Consider the following 18,331-nt stretch of genomic DNA (forward strand, 5'->3'; position numbering starts at 1 on the left):
TTTGTTTTTGAAAGGCTTAAAATATTGTTTCTTTACTTTTCCCTCCAACTCTCGAGAACTCTGGCATTTGACTAGTTCACCGTGTGTTTAAGGCTGGTAGCAATATTGGAAAAGAAATACGATAATCGCATGCTGCCACAAAGCATTTTCTGTCCCTCGCTTTCTTTTTCCAGCTCCAGTTTCACATGTGTTGGTTCAATGGAATATTCAATAGACATTTATAGGAAATAAATTGAGAGATGGATGTAAACCATATGGCATCTGGAGGTTTATTTGTAAAGCTCTCGCATCAAAGCTTTCTGCAGATCACACCATATTAGCTATGTTTTTCCAGTCCAGCAGAATAAGGAAGGTAACCACAGACTTCCTTGATGGAAAACACATGAATACCACTGCTGATTCTGAATAGCTACCTAGAGTAACTGTTCAAGGAACATCATTTGAATAAATTTGTTCTTAAAAGTGTCAGGAGTATTGTTTGGCCAGGCATCTGACCCTAAAATCCAAAGGTTCTCCACTAGACCTCCCACCCTGGATTCATATACCAAGGAGTCCCTTTGAGAATTTCTTATCCTCTGGACAATGCCTGTCATGTCCCATCATCTGTTGCTGCTGGTGTTTTCTTGCTTTTCCCCTGTGGGGTGTCTGGCATACAAATAGTGTTCATTTCATAAACCAGTTTAGTTAAAGTTAGCTGATTTTGTTCCAGTGAAACTGCTGGTATTTATAACCTGATCTAATAGGAGGCCTGCCTTGCAGCATGGAAAGTGTGTGTGTATGGCTGCAATCCTAACCACACTTTCCTGAGAGTAAGTCACATTGAACAAACTAGGACTAACTTCCGAATAGGTTAGGATTGTGCCCTGTGTGTGTGTGTGTGTGTGTGTGTGTGTGTGTGTGTGTGTGTGTTTACAATGCCAGAATGTATGGTGGGTCAGCTGGTTTGCAAGAGGCATGTAGCATGTTCAAGCTGCATCTATTAGAGCCGTTGCTAGGTTTGCTACCAGTTTTGAAAAGGAGTAAATAAATGTTTTGAGTAGTCCATAGGTAGTTGCATCCTATCACTTAAAACTGGACATGCTCTTTACCTGTTGGGATGACAACGTATGCAAGTGTCATGCACTTACATCATACACTATCCTTTATATCCTGCTAGTGACACCCTACTCTGCTTCTCTTTTCCTCTTCCCACTTAATTCCTCCAAGTCTTGGTTTCTCTTGCTGGCATTTTGGAAAGGAGCAATGATGGCCCAAACGGTTATATTTCCAAACCTCAAACTGCTCTGCAAGCAAGTTTGGTACTTCAGATTAAAGATGTGGAAACTGATCAGTGGATTCCAGTTTTCATCAAAAGCTGCATGGACAGGTTTACTTATGTATTTATGTAAAGGTTTTATATTCTGTCTTTTCATTACTTGAGGTCCAACACGGCTAATATAAAACGTTAAAAGGAAAGTAAAATGGTAAAGGCCCCACCAACAATAAAAAGCTCATGCAAATCAACACATAGATTGAAATCAATAAGGCTAAACTAGTCAGAATTAAAACTCATTGAAGGTTTTAGAATTAAAACTGTTTCTTCAGGTACCTGAAATATATTAAACAAGGCTCCAGGTGAATATGTTTAGACAGATCATTCCATAGTTAAGGTGGCACCACACACAAGGCCCTGTATATTTACTAACCATCTACCTACCTTCTGAACTTCTGAAGGTGATGGCACCTGGAACTGAACCTCAGATGATTATCTCAATGGATGAGGCAGGTTCATATGGCAGCCAGGTTCTTCAGATATCTTGTTCTCAGTCTGTTAGGCAACAAAACGGCAAGGGAGGTTCAGGGGCAAAAGGGGAGGTGTTCACATGTTCATACTCCTGTCAGGAGTGTCAAGTGTCAGGATTGCATTGTGATTAGAGTGTTAGGTTATGATAGCAGATATCAAGGTTCAGATTGTCACTCAGCCATGAAGCTCCCAGGTTGACCCTGGACCAGTCACATGCTCGCTCTCTCCTTTTCTCTCCCTCCCTCTCTCTCTCATAAGGTTCCAGGAGGATAAAATGAGAGGGAAGAGAATGAGCCCAGGGACGCATGGTGAGTGGGGAGTCAGGTGAAGCAGAGCCTCCCCACTGGAGACCTTCGAAAAGCACCAATGCAGTGTGAGGTGCCCAGGCACCCACAACCCACATGCACTCTGTGTGGGTTGTGGGTGCTTGGGTGCCTCACCTGGCAGCGGCGCTTCTTGAAGGACTCCTCTGCCTTACCTGCCTCCCCACCCACCACACATTCCTGAATGAGTCATATACACCACCCTGAGCTCCTTGGATAAAAGCAGCATTAACAAAAACAAGGATGGTAGGAGATGGTCAGGAAAGAGTCTTATCTATTTGTCATCTTTGGAGTACCCCTCATTTGCCCAAATTGTCAGCAGTCCTAACAAACAACAGGGCATGCGCTGCATCCTGAAGTGGGGGGCAGTCAGCAAGGCCTCATGGTAAGGTTACTTTGATTCCCTTATGTTGGGTAAACCCCTGCATCCCGCTGGGTCTCCGGATGGGTCTCCAGATGGGTCTCTAGAGCTGGCATAAGTACAAGGAATGTAAGAGAGATGAAACAGGTGAAAGGATAGAGATAGAATCCTGGGGCACACTTGGCCAGAGTCACATGCTGTGTGTGGCAGTGGTTCCACACTGCAAGTGCTGCCATCAAAACATTTGCAACATTAGAACTCTGTTCCGCTGTCACAGGGCAGCCCATAGAGTTGGGCTGTGAGTTTAAGTTGCTAAAAACCCTGGCCTACCTCTGGTGTAAAACTACCAGTTAAAACTCAACAAGTCATTTATAATTAGTGACTCTGTTTAAACGACACATTTAAAAGTCATTAAGATCCTTTTGGGCTTTACTAAGTGCATATGTACCAATTTCGTTTACAAATACATTATTAGAAAGGTGGCACATTCTTAAGGTAGAGACTATTGATTCATATGAATGAGAAATTTGTTCTCTCAAGTGTATTTGTTTTAGTAGGAGGAAACAATTGCTTCCTGGAGAATGGCAACAACAAGCCTTACATCTGAAATCAAATTAAATTGTATTCTCCTGCAGTATGCCTTATAAATCATAATGAAATGCTATGAGCCTTTGTGTGTATGTATGTATACATATACATTTTTTTTAAAAGTGTTCCTTTCCTTTCCAAAATAATTTTCATTTTTCATTGTCAGCCCTTCTGTCGCCACTCAGTTCATTTGCAATGATTTTTTATGTTAAACTTTTATGTGATTTGCGTTTTTTTTTTAAAAAGTCACTAGTTTAATAGTTATTTGTAATTATAATAATTATTAAAATAATAAGTCAAAGTTTCCTCACTGTGGCTTACCTACTGCAGAGTTGAAACCAAAGGACCTGCCTGTCTGCGGCAATTTCATTTGTTAAAAGTAGGTTCTGTAACATGGTTTGCCATCACGATCAATGCAGAAAAAAAGAGTGCTTGCTAATGAAAAGGGAATCACAAATAGAATCCAAGTTCTGAGTCTTGATACTAACTGTGCATCAACTAATTAGCAAACAGACATGTGTAGTTATACCATATACAGCAAGAATAACGACCCACTGATGGACTTTGAGGACCCTGCAGTGATGTTCCCCAGGTCCTTCAAATGCCCAGATGTAGTATAGATGTAGTATAACATGTAGTTATACTACATAAGAGAAACCTGATTGGATCAGGCCAAGGCCCACTGAGCTCAGAATCCTATTCCCAACAGTGGACAACCAGTTGTTCCTAGGAAGCCCACAAGGAGGAGACAAAGGCTACATACCCATCTTCCGCCATTGTTTCCTGCTACTGACCTCAAAGGCATATTATAGAACGTGTTGGAGGTTCTGTGACCACATATGCTTAGTGACACATGTGATGGCTGTAAGCTTACTGGTACTGGTGGTGGCTGAAGGCTGGGGGTATGCATGTGTGCAGTCTCCAGCCATTCATGCTGGTGACTCCTAGCATGTGCTGTCGCTGAGGCCTGGGCCTTCGTCGACAGAACCCAAGTTCCATCAGTGGAAGGCATAGGATTAAGCCATAAGTGTTGTTACATGTGTACCAAAATGCAAGTTTAGCCATTGGTTTGTGCTGCATCCCAATGGAAGTTGGCATTATCCATAGGCAAGAAAGACATCAGTGCAATATAGGTGAAATCACATTATTGGGGGAATAAATGTGCAACCGGAGGGAGTAGGCAATCAAACAAGAGTGCAATCAAATTTTTTAAAAAGGGATCTGAGCAATTGAATATCCAATATTCTTGCTCATAGAATAGTGCTAGAACTGGTTGGAAGCAACAACTGAGGACATGGGGAAGAGGGAGAGAGAGATTTAATATTGCCTTGGATGGTAAGGGATGGATGAGAGTGGAGAGACTCTAGATTTGGCTTCTTGGAGTGGAGGGGATGTGAGGGGGGGAATGCAAAAGCAGAGAAATACTATTTACTCAGAAGGCAAATTGATTTCAGGGGAGGCAAAAGATTCTTGGGCAGGTGGAAGAGGAACAGAGGTATCTGCTAATTCAGCAAGGAGAATGGAACTGAAGATGAGGCAGAGGGATGTGGCTGGGCTCGTCTTAAACTAGCAAAGGAAGGAAGTTCAAAACATCACCTGGGATCTTTAAAATGGCAACTGAATTAAATATACAGGTGTGCGCTACATTCTATTACATTTAGCCCCATCTAGTGGCTGAATGCAGTATAGCATATATGTAATGCAGTGAAATTGACTGGAATGTAATGCAGTAGGCTGAATGTCCACATAACAACGGCATCATTTAATGATGGGGATAGGAGAACATATCCCTGTTTTTAAATGATGCACACCTGTACAAGATAAACTTAGAATGTAGATTTAGGACATAAATCTTTTATGAACATTTCATTGAAAAGCGGTATATAAATACTGTTACTACTACTAGTACTACTACTACTAAAACTTATGAACTGCTGGCTGCAGCTGTGGGCAGTCAATTCTCCAACCTCTCTGGTAATCCGTATGGAAGCTTTCATTCCCCATGGATTACTAGAGAGGGTGACGAACAGACTTCCCGCAGCTGCAGTCAACGATAAAAACAGCAACAAACAAATTTCTATAAATAATAAATACATAAATCTTCTCTAATAATTACAAATTTAATTGTTTCTGGGTGTGTGTAGGGGTGGGGAGAGTTGCATGTGATCCATGATTCCAATTTTTGCCTAAGTGGTCCACAGGCACCTAAAGGTTGGGAACCACTGGTCTGTATGTACCCCCAGTATTTGGCCCTTGACTAAAGAGACATGCTGGGGCACCCCCCAAAATAATGTGACAATGTTATTGTCACGTAATATAGCCATTGTGACTAGGATTGTATCCCCAGAAGAGTGAATAACATATACATCCACAGAATCAATAACACCCATAGCAGACAAAATAGTATGAGCATTTATAGCCCAATCTTGTCCTCCACCATTTATGATGATGCAGCTGCACCGAGGGAGGGTGTGCTGCATAGGTGGTGGTGGTGGGTTCAGAAGGCCAAAACAAACAAACAAAATTGTACTTACAGCTGGTAGTCGTCTTGGCTGCCTATGGATAGCTGCTGTAAGTCCAAGGAGAAATGGGGGCAGGTGGAGCTTATAAATGGGGAATAGGATTTGACTTGCACTTTTGCTGCTGAGATCCACCCTCTCTAGCCAACCCACCCCTTGCCCCCCCTTCCCTTCCCTGGAACAGCCCTGAACCTCTCCCTCCCCACCCTGCTGCCAACTTACCAAGACTGGCAGAACCTCTGGGAGCTGCTGGTGCATGCTGAAACATGGGTCCTGGCAGTGCAAGGCTCGAACAGGATTGGAATTCATTGAATTCATTCATTGAAAACATTTTTACCCTGCCTTTTAATGCAAAGCTTCGAAGGCAGCTAACAACAACATTTAAAATCAATAAAAAGCGTATAACAAAACTATAAACACCAATACAAGCAGTAAAACGGCAGCAATAAAACAATAAAATAACAGATTTAAAACAAGCATTAAAAGCTTGGGAGTAGAAACCAATTAAATGAGTCAGAGTGAAAGCATTGTTTTTTGCCCTCTCTCTAGCATTGCCTCCCATCTGGCTCCAGAACAATGCTATACCATCATGTTGCTGTGTCCTAAAGAGAGAGTAAGGGAAATGCTCCCAGCCCCTAGTCTGCCTGCTGCTCTATCTGCATGCTGGGAAAAATGGCAAGAGATGCCAGGAAATGCTCTAGCCACGATTTCCAGGATAGTGAAACACATGGCACTAAAAAAGGTGAACAATTTTCACCTTATCCTGGTTTGCTGAAAGTTCTATTCAGCCCTACTCCATATACCTTCTTGAGACCATAGAGAACGGGGATTGCAAATATTGATTGATTGATTTAGATCCCATCCTTCCCCCCAAATGAATGGAGTGCTCAGGGCATCTTACAACACAGAGAGAAAACAGTAAAATGCCAAAATAAGAACAAAACATAAAGTACAATAAACATATAATGATGGTTAAGAATAGTACCATTAAAAAAAATATTCAGGTCCAACCTTGTTATACATGAATTTTTTATATTTATGGGCAGGAGGTCTGGTCTAGAGGGTAGAGCCTCCGTCTGCCTGAAGATAAGATCCACAAGGTCGCCAGTTCGAGGCCACCGGCACCGTGCGACCTTGAAGCAGCTGATAAGCTGAAGCCGAGCGATTCCATCTGCTCTGAGCGTGGGAGGATGGAGGCCAGAATGTGAAGCCAGATCGGAATGAAACACCTTGAATGTAGTGGTTCTTGAAAGAAAGAACCTTCTTTCAAATTGTAAAAATTCCTATTTAATAAGGGATTTAGATAAAAGCCTGCCTATGTAAACCGCCTTGAATAAAGTCTTGAATAAAGACCAAGAAAGGCGGTATATAAATACCTGTTGTTGTTGTTGTTGTTGTTGTTGTTGTTGTTATTATTATACACAAATTTGACTCAAGACGAACAACACGAATGGCCCCTGCAAATGAGAAGGAATGTGCTGATCCCTGGAAAAGGGGAAAATGCACCCCTTTAAAATTGCAGTTTAAAAAAGTGCTTTCTTTACTGTTGTAAGTCATGCAAACAATTAAGGTATAACCTAATTTTCCATGGATTTTTCACCCATGGAAAAATCTATGGATTTTTCTATCTCAATGCAATGAGAAGGGCCCTTCAAATGAAAGGGAAACAGTAATTTAACAATAGCCTCCTTAATAGGAGAGATGGCAGCTTCACTCCAAGGCAAGCGACCCCTTCCTTTCCCCTGAGCACATGAAAGAATCACTTTGCTCTGGGTGAAGGGAGGGGTCACTGACTCAAAGTGAAGCCTTTCTAAGTGCCTGGAGAGAGACTGATGGATGGATTCTCTGTTTAATGACTCTGTTTTACAACAGAAAGGTCAGCAAGGCTGTTTTTAAATCGCCTAGCAAAAGGACATTGTTTTTAAAACTGATTTGCTTTAATGCAATTTTTGCCATCCACCTGAGTTCTGGGAAGGGAACCATTGCAAATAATGAGACTCAGCCTGTACAACAAAACCTCAAAGTAAGTCTTCAGCCCTCACTGGAAGGCTAACAGGGAGGGGGCAGTTCTTAATCCCCCTGGCAGGAAGTTCGATAACAAAGGCACCACCGCAGAGAAGGTCCTGCTCCTTGTTGCTGTCAGTCTGGCCTCCACCAGAGGTAGTACATGCAGCAGCCCCCCTCCCCCGCTGACATTAGAGATGGGTCCATTTGTATGGGAGAAGGTACTTCTCCTCAAATGTCCTGTTCCAGAGCTGGTCAAAGGTCAAAATCAGCATCTTGGAAATGGATCAACAGTCTGTGTAGCTGCAGAAGCAATGGATAGGCTAATTGTCAAGCACCAAACTGCACAGGCCAACACATTCTGCATGCTGTAATGCAGTGGTGTCCAAACATTTTGGCAGGAGGGCCACATCCTCTCTCTGACACTGTGTCAGGGGCCAGGGAAAAAAAGAATTAATTTACATTTAAAATCTGAATAAATTTACATAAATGAATTTATTAGAGATGGAACTTATATGAATGAATGAAAGCCTTGCAGTAGCTCAAGACCTATAAAAGGCCTTGCACAAAGCAAGGCCAGCCTTTCCTTCACTGCCACAGCTGCACACAGACATGAAACAGCAAATAGTGGAAGGAGACCTCATCCCACAGCTCAGGTGAGAGGTCGAACAGTCGTCCTCATGCTGAGAGCAATTGTGTTGGGCCAGCACGGGCTCCAGCAAGTCTCCAGAGGGCCAGATGCTCACTGGAGACTGGGGGCTCCCGGAGGGCCTGATTGGGAGCCTCCAAGGGCCGCAAGTGGCCCCTGGACCAGGGTTTGGGCACCCCTGCTGTAATGTCTAGACTAGAGCGGTCTAACTTTTAACAGCCTGGGCCGTACAACCCTGGCGTCATCCCCTGAGTACACAGACATGGAAGTAATTGTGGTGACATAATGATGTCAGTGACAGTTACTTCCGGTTTCTGAGTCTCTGAAGTCTCTCTTGGCAGGCTCAGGCAGCAGGAGGTGGAAGTGGTAATGGATGTGGTGCTGCTTTTCAGTCTCCCTGCCCTGCCAAAAAAGAAACTGGAGATTGAAAAGCTGCTGAAATGGGAGAAATTGCTGGGTGGTGGCTGCAGTGGGGCTTTTCGAGGGTTACCAAAAATGGCCTTGCGGGGTGTATGTGGCCCACAGGCCTCATGTTGGACTACCCTGTCCTAGGTAGTCTTCAAGGGCAGCCCTACACAGAGTGTGTTGCTCCATTTAGACTCAGGTTTCAATTTTAGCAAGGCTTGTCCAGAACAAACTGGGCATGAGCTTGGAACTATGGTGGGTTGTAGGTGTAGGTAGTTGCCTGCATCTCTGTGGATGTTTTTATGATTGTCTTTGAGCTGTGATAGAAGAAAAAGGTAAATAGTCTTGTATGCTGTATTTTCTCTGTGAAGGTGACTCAGATTCTGTCTGAGATTCCCTAGACCCCTGCCACTTTTCTCCCCAGCCATCTCTTCTGTTGTTGCTCTCTCCTTTTTTATGGCTGCAGAAGTGGGAAGAGGAGGTGACAGTGGTGATGCTGGTGTGCACAAAGACAAGGTGATGCTGGTGTGCACCAATCCACTTTGTGGATTGGCAGAACCACTTCATGCCAATACACAAAGTCTCACAAATATAGTGTTGAGGTCCACACTTATATCAGTAGTCTAAGAATGGTACTTTAGGGATCATGGCAGATAAAAATGCTTGCTAGAAATGTCAATTCAGTGTGCAGCAGCAATGAAAAAGGCAAACTCAGTATTGGTCCCAGGAGCAGAAAACAATGTCTAAAAGGTATTTGTCACTTGTGTATAATTAAGGGCACAATCCTAACTCATGTTCCAGCACTGACATAAGGGCAATGCAGCTCCTAGGTAAGGAAATAAACATTCCCTTGCTTTGAAGTGACCTCCATGAGTGTCCCCCAACTGCAGGATGCAGCACACGTCCCATTGGCACAGCTATGCCAGTGCTGGAAAGTGGGTTAGGATTTGGGCCTAATATACATACATGTCATTCTCCCATGTCTGGCTATAAATACAAATCAAGCAGGCAGTAACGAAAGGAGCATAAAGAAAGGAAATAGAAAAAGCTAAAGGACACCAATCAATTCTCCAATTTTTCAACACAGCAAGGCTATTCATGGGAACTCATTTTCTAGGTTTGTACCAGACCCAGAAAAGAAATGATGTTTGGACACTGTTTGGGGACCCAGCAAATCTTGGAGAAAATAATAAGCATGCAAGAATCATCATTTTAAAAATATGCAGCAAACTTCTGGAAACTATTAAAGCCCAAGTAAACAAAAGAGATTACACTTCAAAGAAATGTCAACAGTTCTCCCCACTTCTAGAACAGAGCCGTTTCTCCGCTTCAGTTCACAGCCACATCTGGAAGGTGCTCACTGCTTTACACATTTCTAAACAGTAAAGTGTATTTATTGTCCTTTTGGAAAATAAATGACCGATAAATTTTTATGAGAGTTCCAAGAGAAGGCTGGATTCACATCTTGGGTTTATACATAGTCTGGGAACAATAGTGAAGAGTTTGTGAAAATAATAATATTCATCATCATCATCCAAGATATTTAAGAAGGCTATCCCATCTCCAGTCAATCTTCTGAGAAGAAGCTGGGCAAAATTCTAGCTCTTACTAGTCCAGTGGAGAAGTGCTCAGCATGGGAATGTACTGATCAATCAGTGACAAAGGGCGCAATCCTAACTGGCACATAGGCCGGCATAAGTCCCCTGAGAGGGTCGCAAACGTGCTGTAAAGCACGTTTGCACCTCCATGTAGATGCAACATTTGATGCTTCCTCCCACTTTACTACATTTGATGCTACCATGGTATGTGACTGCATTTGGAGAAAGATTACAGACCACAGGCTACTAAGTATATTCTTTAAACAATTAGTCAATGGGACTTACTCCTAGGTAAGTGTGGGTAGGATTGCAGCCTAGGATTGTTAAAAATGTTCCTGCTTGATGATGTCACTTCTGGCCATGACATCACTTCTGGTGGGTCCTGTAACAGATTCTCATTCTAAAAAGTGGGTCCCGGTGCTAAATGTGTGAAAACCACTGATCTAGTGGGACCAAAGTTGATCAACTGAAGTTTCTTACAATGGCATTAATGATACCCTTGAAGGATGAGATGCTTGTGAAAATGTATGAGGTTTCAGCTAGAGAAGATATTACCTTTTTCATTCCACAGTCACTTGTTAAATTTAATGCACAATGGCCCCTTCTGACGTGATTCAACTGGTGCGGAAGCAGCATGTGTTCTTCCTGCTCTACTATGGTAATATCAGATGTTCCAGGTCACCTGGAAGGAACTGACTGATGCAGTTGCTTTCCAAACCAGCGCTGCCCTTTCTGGAAGTTGGAGCATTGCTGGCACATGGAATTGATTGTTGATGGAAAGGATTATGCAAATTTGGCCTTCATGCATATGCGCTTCCACATATGTCTATTGACTATTCCATGGAATGCAGAGCTCACACAGTTATACATGTGACAGGAAAGAGTGCGCACACTCCCACTCTGTCTATCACATTTTAATTATCCTTGACTAGTTGAGAGGGTGAATCAGCCCATTTGTTTCATCCTAAACTTGTACATCCCACACTATACCACACAGGAGCAGAGACTATCTTTTCAACGAATATATTTATTAAAACACGTTTAGTCCAACTTTCCATCAGAGACTTTTAGGGCAGCTTACAGTGTAATCCTGAGTATCCTTACTTGGGAGTAAGCCCCATTAAACACAACACTCTTTAAAACAAGTAATTAAAAAAACATTGCATCTCCTTACTGCGGGGAGAGCCACTGCGCTGCACCTCCTCTGGAGGTGGTGCAAATTTGAGTAGTCTGGGACTGCCCAGGAATGGGGTTAAGATCTGGTATAACTGCCGGATCCTGGTCCCACCTCCCCACCTGCCTGCCCCTGGCAACGTCCACCTCCTGCCCTCCCCCTGTCCCCCAAACGCTTCTCTCCTGCCTTCTCCCCACCCTCTCCATGCCCCCCCAGACCCTTGCATTGGCCAACCTTGGCTGTTGCAAACCTACCTGTCCCCAGGGCCTGCAACAGCACAGGGAGACTAGCGCAAGTCAGTGCACTGGCCTAACTCCCTTCAGAGTGACGCAAAGGTGTCAAAAAAAGACATAGTGGAAATGGAAAAGGTGCAAAAGAGAGCGACTAAGATGATTACGGGGCTGGGGCACCTTCCTTTTGAGGAAAGGACACGGCGTTTGGGCCACTTCAGCCTAGAAAAGAGACGCCTGAGGGGGGGCATGATTGAGACATACAAAATTATGCAGGGAATGGACAGAGTGGATAGGGAGATGCTCTTTACACTCTCACATAACACCAGAACCAGGGGACATCCACTAAAATTGAGTGTTGGGAGAGTTAGAACAGACAAGAGAAAATATTGGGCTGCTGTGAGATACAGGAAGCTGGACTAGATGGGCCTATGGCCTGATCTAGTGTGACTGTTCTTATGTTCTTATGTAAAGGTGCTTTATAGCAAGGGCAGGCACAAGGGACTTGTGCTGTCCCAACAGCGGTTCTGAATTGCGCCCATAATGTGTTAAGTGTCTTTTGGCCCAATCCTGATGAGGGCTTGCTTGTTATATTTACTTTTGCAAGTCAAGTTGCAAGTATTCCTTCTCCAAGTATAGGCAAACAGTTTGCAAAGGTAACGAGATGCACCACATGATTTCAAGTTCATAATGATTACAATTACTGATAGAGTTAAGAGCCTTTGTTGTGTTCTTCTTGTAGCTGGAGTTTCTCTGTTTAGGTGGTCCAAATGGCCAGTGTACAATTCCTTTAAGATCCCACATTTGTAGCAGCCAGAGCCTGCGAAGTCTGTTAATTTGATTTGGGTTTATGATTAACTAGCAGTAGCGACTTTGCCCATGACAGCTCGAGCCAAGAAAAATGATATCTTTGGTGACTTACCAAGTACCAAAATGTGGACAACAGATTTTCCCCCTCTGCTACAGAACTATTTTTAACTAACAACAGTGTTTTTTTCCCCCCTGAAAAGTCAAAGCATTTTAATAGAAAGTATAATGACAAGGTGCAAACTTTGCAGCACAATCCAAGGGCTCTTTTTTTAATTCTTAAAGTACTGGAATATGTTGTAATTGGAGAAAAACACAACTTAAGCGTGAAGTGTACAGCGAGGCCTGTGTAGTGAAAGGGGGGGGGAAAAAAAGGAAAATAAACCATAATGGGACTGCTATGGAATAAGAAAGCAATCCCAGCTTGTTTATTTATAAACGGGCAACAAGTAGATCCTTTCGCGCTAAATAAACGAGACAGTAATTATAAACACAGATTGGTTAAATTCCCTGCAATCTATCAGAGGAAATGAGTTCCTCTATTTTCCAAACACTGTCATTTGTTTATGAAGCCTCTTTTGGAGCTGATTTCGTTAAAAAAAAGAAACCCCAAAAACCCAATTTTCCCCTTCCCTCTCTCCTCCCAACAGTGTGAATCTTGTTAAAAGCATTCAGGATAGTCATTACCCGAAAGTGCACAAGCAAGTTCAGGATGCATTTTTAAAGAGCAGCCACTGCGATACAGCACAAATAACAGGCATTGTTGTCTTCTGTTACCAAAAACATATGAACACTGTGCAATGGAACAGGGGAACTGATAAACCATCAGTTTCATCTGATTAGTTGTTACCTGAATTCTCAGAGGTGAACACAGTGTATTATTGCATTCCGGGGAAAAAAAAAATCTGAAGAAACTTGGGTGAAATTTAAATTATGCAGGCACTATAATGTCACATTTTAAAGCTATTAGCTGTTATCAATAAAGTAAAACTGAGTTCCTCATTAAAGTAATGGTTTCATTCCAAAAAGAAAAAAAGAAGGGCGTGATGCTGCTGCTTATATTAGCTAGTGTCACATATCAGATTTCGACAAACTTTAGCACTGTCGACACTATTAAAACATCATTATTGGAGCTGTCATGCTTGGGTGGCTTAAACTGCAGTGAACTTCGGCTATTTTTTGGGAAGTCGGCAAGAGACAATCGTGGAACTTGGATTTGGCAGAAGTGTGATCCAGGGTATGGCACTGACTTCCGCAGAAATTGGACTGGCAAAGTTCACCATTGTGCCGAATACCAAGACATGTCTTAAGTTCTGAGTCAGCGCTGTTCTGGCCATTTAAGTGCAATACAGGTTGGTGTTGAAGTCATCCTCAGGAAGTGGAGTCTAACAGCACAATTTTAACTTGCACTGGAACAGGCAGGTCAGTTGGCCTGTGAAGTACCCAGCACAAATCTGGGGCTGACTCAGGAGTGGCCCGAGGCAAGGGGAAAAAATTCCCCTTACCCTGAAGAGACCTGCAGTGTCCCCAGTGGATCTATTCAGATCTGTGCCTCCTAAAGAGGTGGTGCAATTCTGAGCAGAATAGAGCAGCCCGGAGCTGCTCTGTGCCGCCCAGGAATGGGGCTAGGATCTGGCAGAACTTCCAGGTCCTGGCCTGGTCTCCTACTCCCTACCCACCTGCACACAGGTCTCCCTGCTGCCTGCCTCTTCTGTCCCAAAACGCATCCTCCCAACCTCCTTCTTGCCCTCCCATGCTCCCCTCCCAGTCCCCCAGCTGAGCTTGGCTCGCGCAGACCTACCTTGTTACATCAGTGCAGAAGCTGGATGCAGCCTCTGCGGGCCAGCGCACAACCCTGAACTGGCCCAGCCGACTCACACAGAGGCACAAAATACTTTACAGCACGTTTGCGACCCTCCCAGGCTGGCGTAAGGGACTTGCACCAACCGAACGGATCCTTAGGATTACACTCTAAGTGTTCTCACTGTCTGTCTGCTTCTTCTATTGTCAACTAAAACGATGGGGGCAGAGTTTGGTCCCCAAACCTCTTATTTTTGGTAACCAAAAATAAGCACTTTTCTCACTTAGGAATTCATTAACTACAAATGACAGAAGAGAAGACACAAATCTTTATCATATTTCAAGATATGGGAGAGCCTAATTTTCGTGGGGGCTGCCCTTTTAGCAGTAACACCTCAGCACTGCTCAGCAGCTGAGAGCCTGAGGGCCAGATAAAAAGCTGCTGCGGGCCGCATCCGGCCCCCGTTCCTTATGCTTGACACCCCTGATCTAAGGAATCAGAAAATTTCAAGTGTATCTCTAAATGAAAACAGCAGGTTGGAGTGGATGGAAACTTGTCCCTCCATTTGTGTTTTTTAAATACTCAAATGTTTACCAGCTGACCTTTCACTTTACTACAGAGCTGGGAATCAAGGTGCACACAATAAAGTTCAAACCAATCAACAGCGTTCAGCTGTTCCTGTGCAATGAATTTCTAAAGCATTTGGTCATTAAGGCCAATCTATATGCAGGTCAGTTTTCTGAACAGGCTGGGAACAGTTTGGGAGCAGATGCCAGGGCACTGACTCATGAAAGGGGGCTAGTAAAGAAATCTAAAATCTGTTTATGTTGGTCTGTCCCATCAGCTGCCTGCCATGCAGCCTTCCCCTTGCTCAGACAGATGCCATTGCCAAGAGATTTCCCCCCCCCCCCATTTCTCTGGTGCCTGCTCCGTTAATTGAAAGAATATGAAGTGAGTGGGCATACTCGCCCAGCAGAGTGTTCACTAACAGTTGTTAATGAGGAGGTAAAATTACACGTAGATAACTTTTCTAAAATAGATCCTCCAAACGAGTGTTCTCATCATCCCCAATCAGGGAGATATTTTCAGGGAAGCTTCACCTAAGAGACAGGAATCTCTTATGGTGGGATGGCAACAAAACAAGAGACTGGGAAGCTGAGCAGTGGCTTTTCCGCTGCAGAGTGCTTCTTGGGGAACTGGGCAGTTCACACGGAATTCTCCCCCAGTCACAATCTGGGAAACCAGTTGGGAGACAAGAGCTTGGGGGAAAGTTGAAGGAAGATCATCTGATCTTTTGAACGTGTTTTTTTTTTGGTCAATGTCTTTGCTTAGTATATTTTTAGTTTCAGGCGCTGCTTTGAGCATTTTATGGAAAAGAAGTCTCTGAATTCAAATAATAGTACTATATTAATACTGTAATTGAAATACACGTTTTATTCCCATCACTTTTGAAAGCATCCTGAAATCCTTTGAAAACGGCGACAGACATAGGAAGCTTTTAATACAGAGTTAGACCACTGGACTCGTTTAATACTGTCTACTCTGATCGGTTGTGTTTCTCAGGGAGTCTTAGGCAGATGTTTTTCTTAACCCTGCTACCCAAGTTCCTTTGAAAACTGAAGAGACTAGGGATTCAGCCTGGGATTTTCTGCATGTGAAGCAAATGATCTACCTCAGAGCAATGCCCCCTCCCTTCTGTGTACTTGGGAAGTCTATCTTTTTATTCGGTTCACAACATCTGGCCCACAGCAGAGCCCTTCCTCAAATAAGAGGAATAAGTTCGTTGTGAGGAACATCTTGCTGTGACGTGTCTTTCTAGACAATGCACAATAACTCTGCCACAGCAGTTTATGTTCTGGATTAGGACGCATACATAAATAAACTGGAATTTATATGCAGTCCCCAACAAATAAACAGGCAGTGTGGACAGGAATGTCTAGCTGATGGAAAAATGAGACACCACAAACAAACCACAGCTTGATGATAAAAGGGCTTGAGATTTATACAGCACAGCTGGTTATGTATTCGTGCTTTTGTAAACCTACATCTGGTCACTAATTGTACATGCCTGAATAGACGGAGGTTCATGAAGTTTGTATAAACCTGAAGAAAAAGCAAGAACTAAGTAGGAAAAAAAATATGCTGCCTATACATGAAGTTCCTGATGTCGTTAATGTGATTTCAAGAGTGAATAAGCATACACCTTGCCCACACAACACTGAATGCAACCCAACCAGTAGTGTCGCTAGGAACGTATGGTGTTGTGGGCCACACCGTGTGATGCGCACAGGGGGGTGACACCACTGCTCACCAAAACTTTTTAAATCTTGGTATTTTTGAATAATACCATCATGTCATATATCAATCGATGCATAATTTCATGCAGAATGCAATGAAGCAAACCACATTGAAATATCTCTATTCTATAAAACGTTATAGCCAAAATACTAGCAGGGGTGGGGCAATGGTGCATCCCTATGCCCACCGCACAGGGCGTTGCCGCACCCACTGCATGGGAGGAGGTTCATCATGGGGGTGATGCACTGACCTCCCAAACCGGGTGATGCAAGCCCTAGTGACACCACTGAACCCAACAATTATATACAGTAGACTCTTCTGGGCATGATGGAACGATGGTCAGGTTCCGTATAAGACAACTTTGAATTTTCCTGTGAAAATCTGTGTTCCTTAGACGGAAGGCTCTTGGCACATGTGATTACTGTGATGAGCTTCCTCGTGGTCAAAGAGGGAAGGACATCAGGATTTATCATGCCAGTTGAGGGGGTGAGGGGTGGGAGACTTACAACATACCTTGAGCATAGTCCTATACTTGTCTACTCAAACATATGTCTCACTCGGTTTAATGGGACTTACTTCCAAGCAAATGTGCATTGGACTGCAGCCTTAAAGTGTACAAAATTTAATTAAAAGTCTGCGGTTTGGTTGTTGGGTTGCTGTTTTGTTTGTGATCTGTTCTTATTGCTAATTTGATTGATATTTTGTCCTGTATTACATTTTATGGTTTTTAAAAATAGAATTCTTGCTGCTTTGGGTTGATGAGAGAACAGTAGGATAAGAATTTTTAAAATAAATAAAGTTCATTAACTGCAGGCACGATTTGCATAAGTTTGCACAATTGGGAATGTGGGGGGTGATGATTTCTGGTCCCAGACTAGAAAGGATTTTTAACATCAGCATTTAACCCCATTTGACTCAATAATATTTACTTATATGGCTTATTATATAGGCAAGGGATCTGCACAATTCACTCATCTTCAGCTGAGAATGTGGTTCCACAGTTTTTACAGACATTTAGTTATTAACACGAACATTTAGAGACATCATTTAAAATGAAAAAAAAAATGGGGGGGAGGAAGAAAGCAACAAATGAAGGGTATGTTCTTGCTTCTTCATCTATAAAGAGTCTGAAATAGAAAAGCCAGTTAAAAAGAAAGGAGAAGCCGAAGAACCTTCATGCATTACTTGTAGGGTAATTGAGTCTTCTGTTTCCAGACGATGACTTCTTTTTCTTCCCTTAAACGCTCAAAAGACGTACAGCATTTCACAATGAATTCAGGGAAATGCAAATACAAAACCCCTTAAGAGTCACAAGGAGGAATGCAAGTGGTTGGTTTTATTGAAGCCAAGGGTAGCGCCGCTGAGTTGAACTCTGGCGATAGAAGCCGAGAGCTGAAGGGGATTCTCGTGTTCTACTTGAAAGGAGGCTATTTAAAGGCAAGACTGAGTGATCAGAAAAATACTGAAGGGGAAAAGGAGTCTCGAGGCAGAGCAGGCACAAAACAAAGAGCAGTCGTCATCTCCAATGGAAAGAAATATTTTCAGTGTGTGCTGCTAGAATTAAAAGACCAACCCAGCCTTTCAAATCTGCAATTGAACATTCAAAAATGGCTCCAAATAACATATTCAGCAACTGTTACCCTGCACATGCCCAATCTTGTCTGATCTTGGAAGCTAAGCAGGGTCAGGCCTGGTTAGTACTTGGATGGGAGACCGCCTGGGAATACCGGGTGCTGTAGGTTTATACCATAGTCTTTCGAGATTGAAGGTTGCCAACCAAATTTTAATTAC

The 18,331-nt window shown here is 43.2% G+C and overlaps 1 pseudogene; it reads left to right on the top strand.

Annotated features, from left to right (window-relative positions):
• Positions 1 to 18,162: 18,162 nt before the first annotated feature.
• Positions 18,163 to 18,282, top strand: LOC136643307 (5S ribosomal RNA; annotated as a pseudogene).
• The last annotated feature ends 49 nt before the right edge of the window (positions 18,283 to 18,331 follow it).

Source organism: Tiliqua scincoides, chromosome 2 (genome assembly GCF_035046505.1).
Source record: "Tiliqua scincoides isolate rTilSci1 chromosome 2, rTilSci1.hap2, whole genome shotgun sequence".
Taxonomy (NCBI): Eukaryota; Metazoa; Chordata; class Lepidosauria; order Squamata; family Scincidae; genus Tiliqua; species Tiliqua scincoides.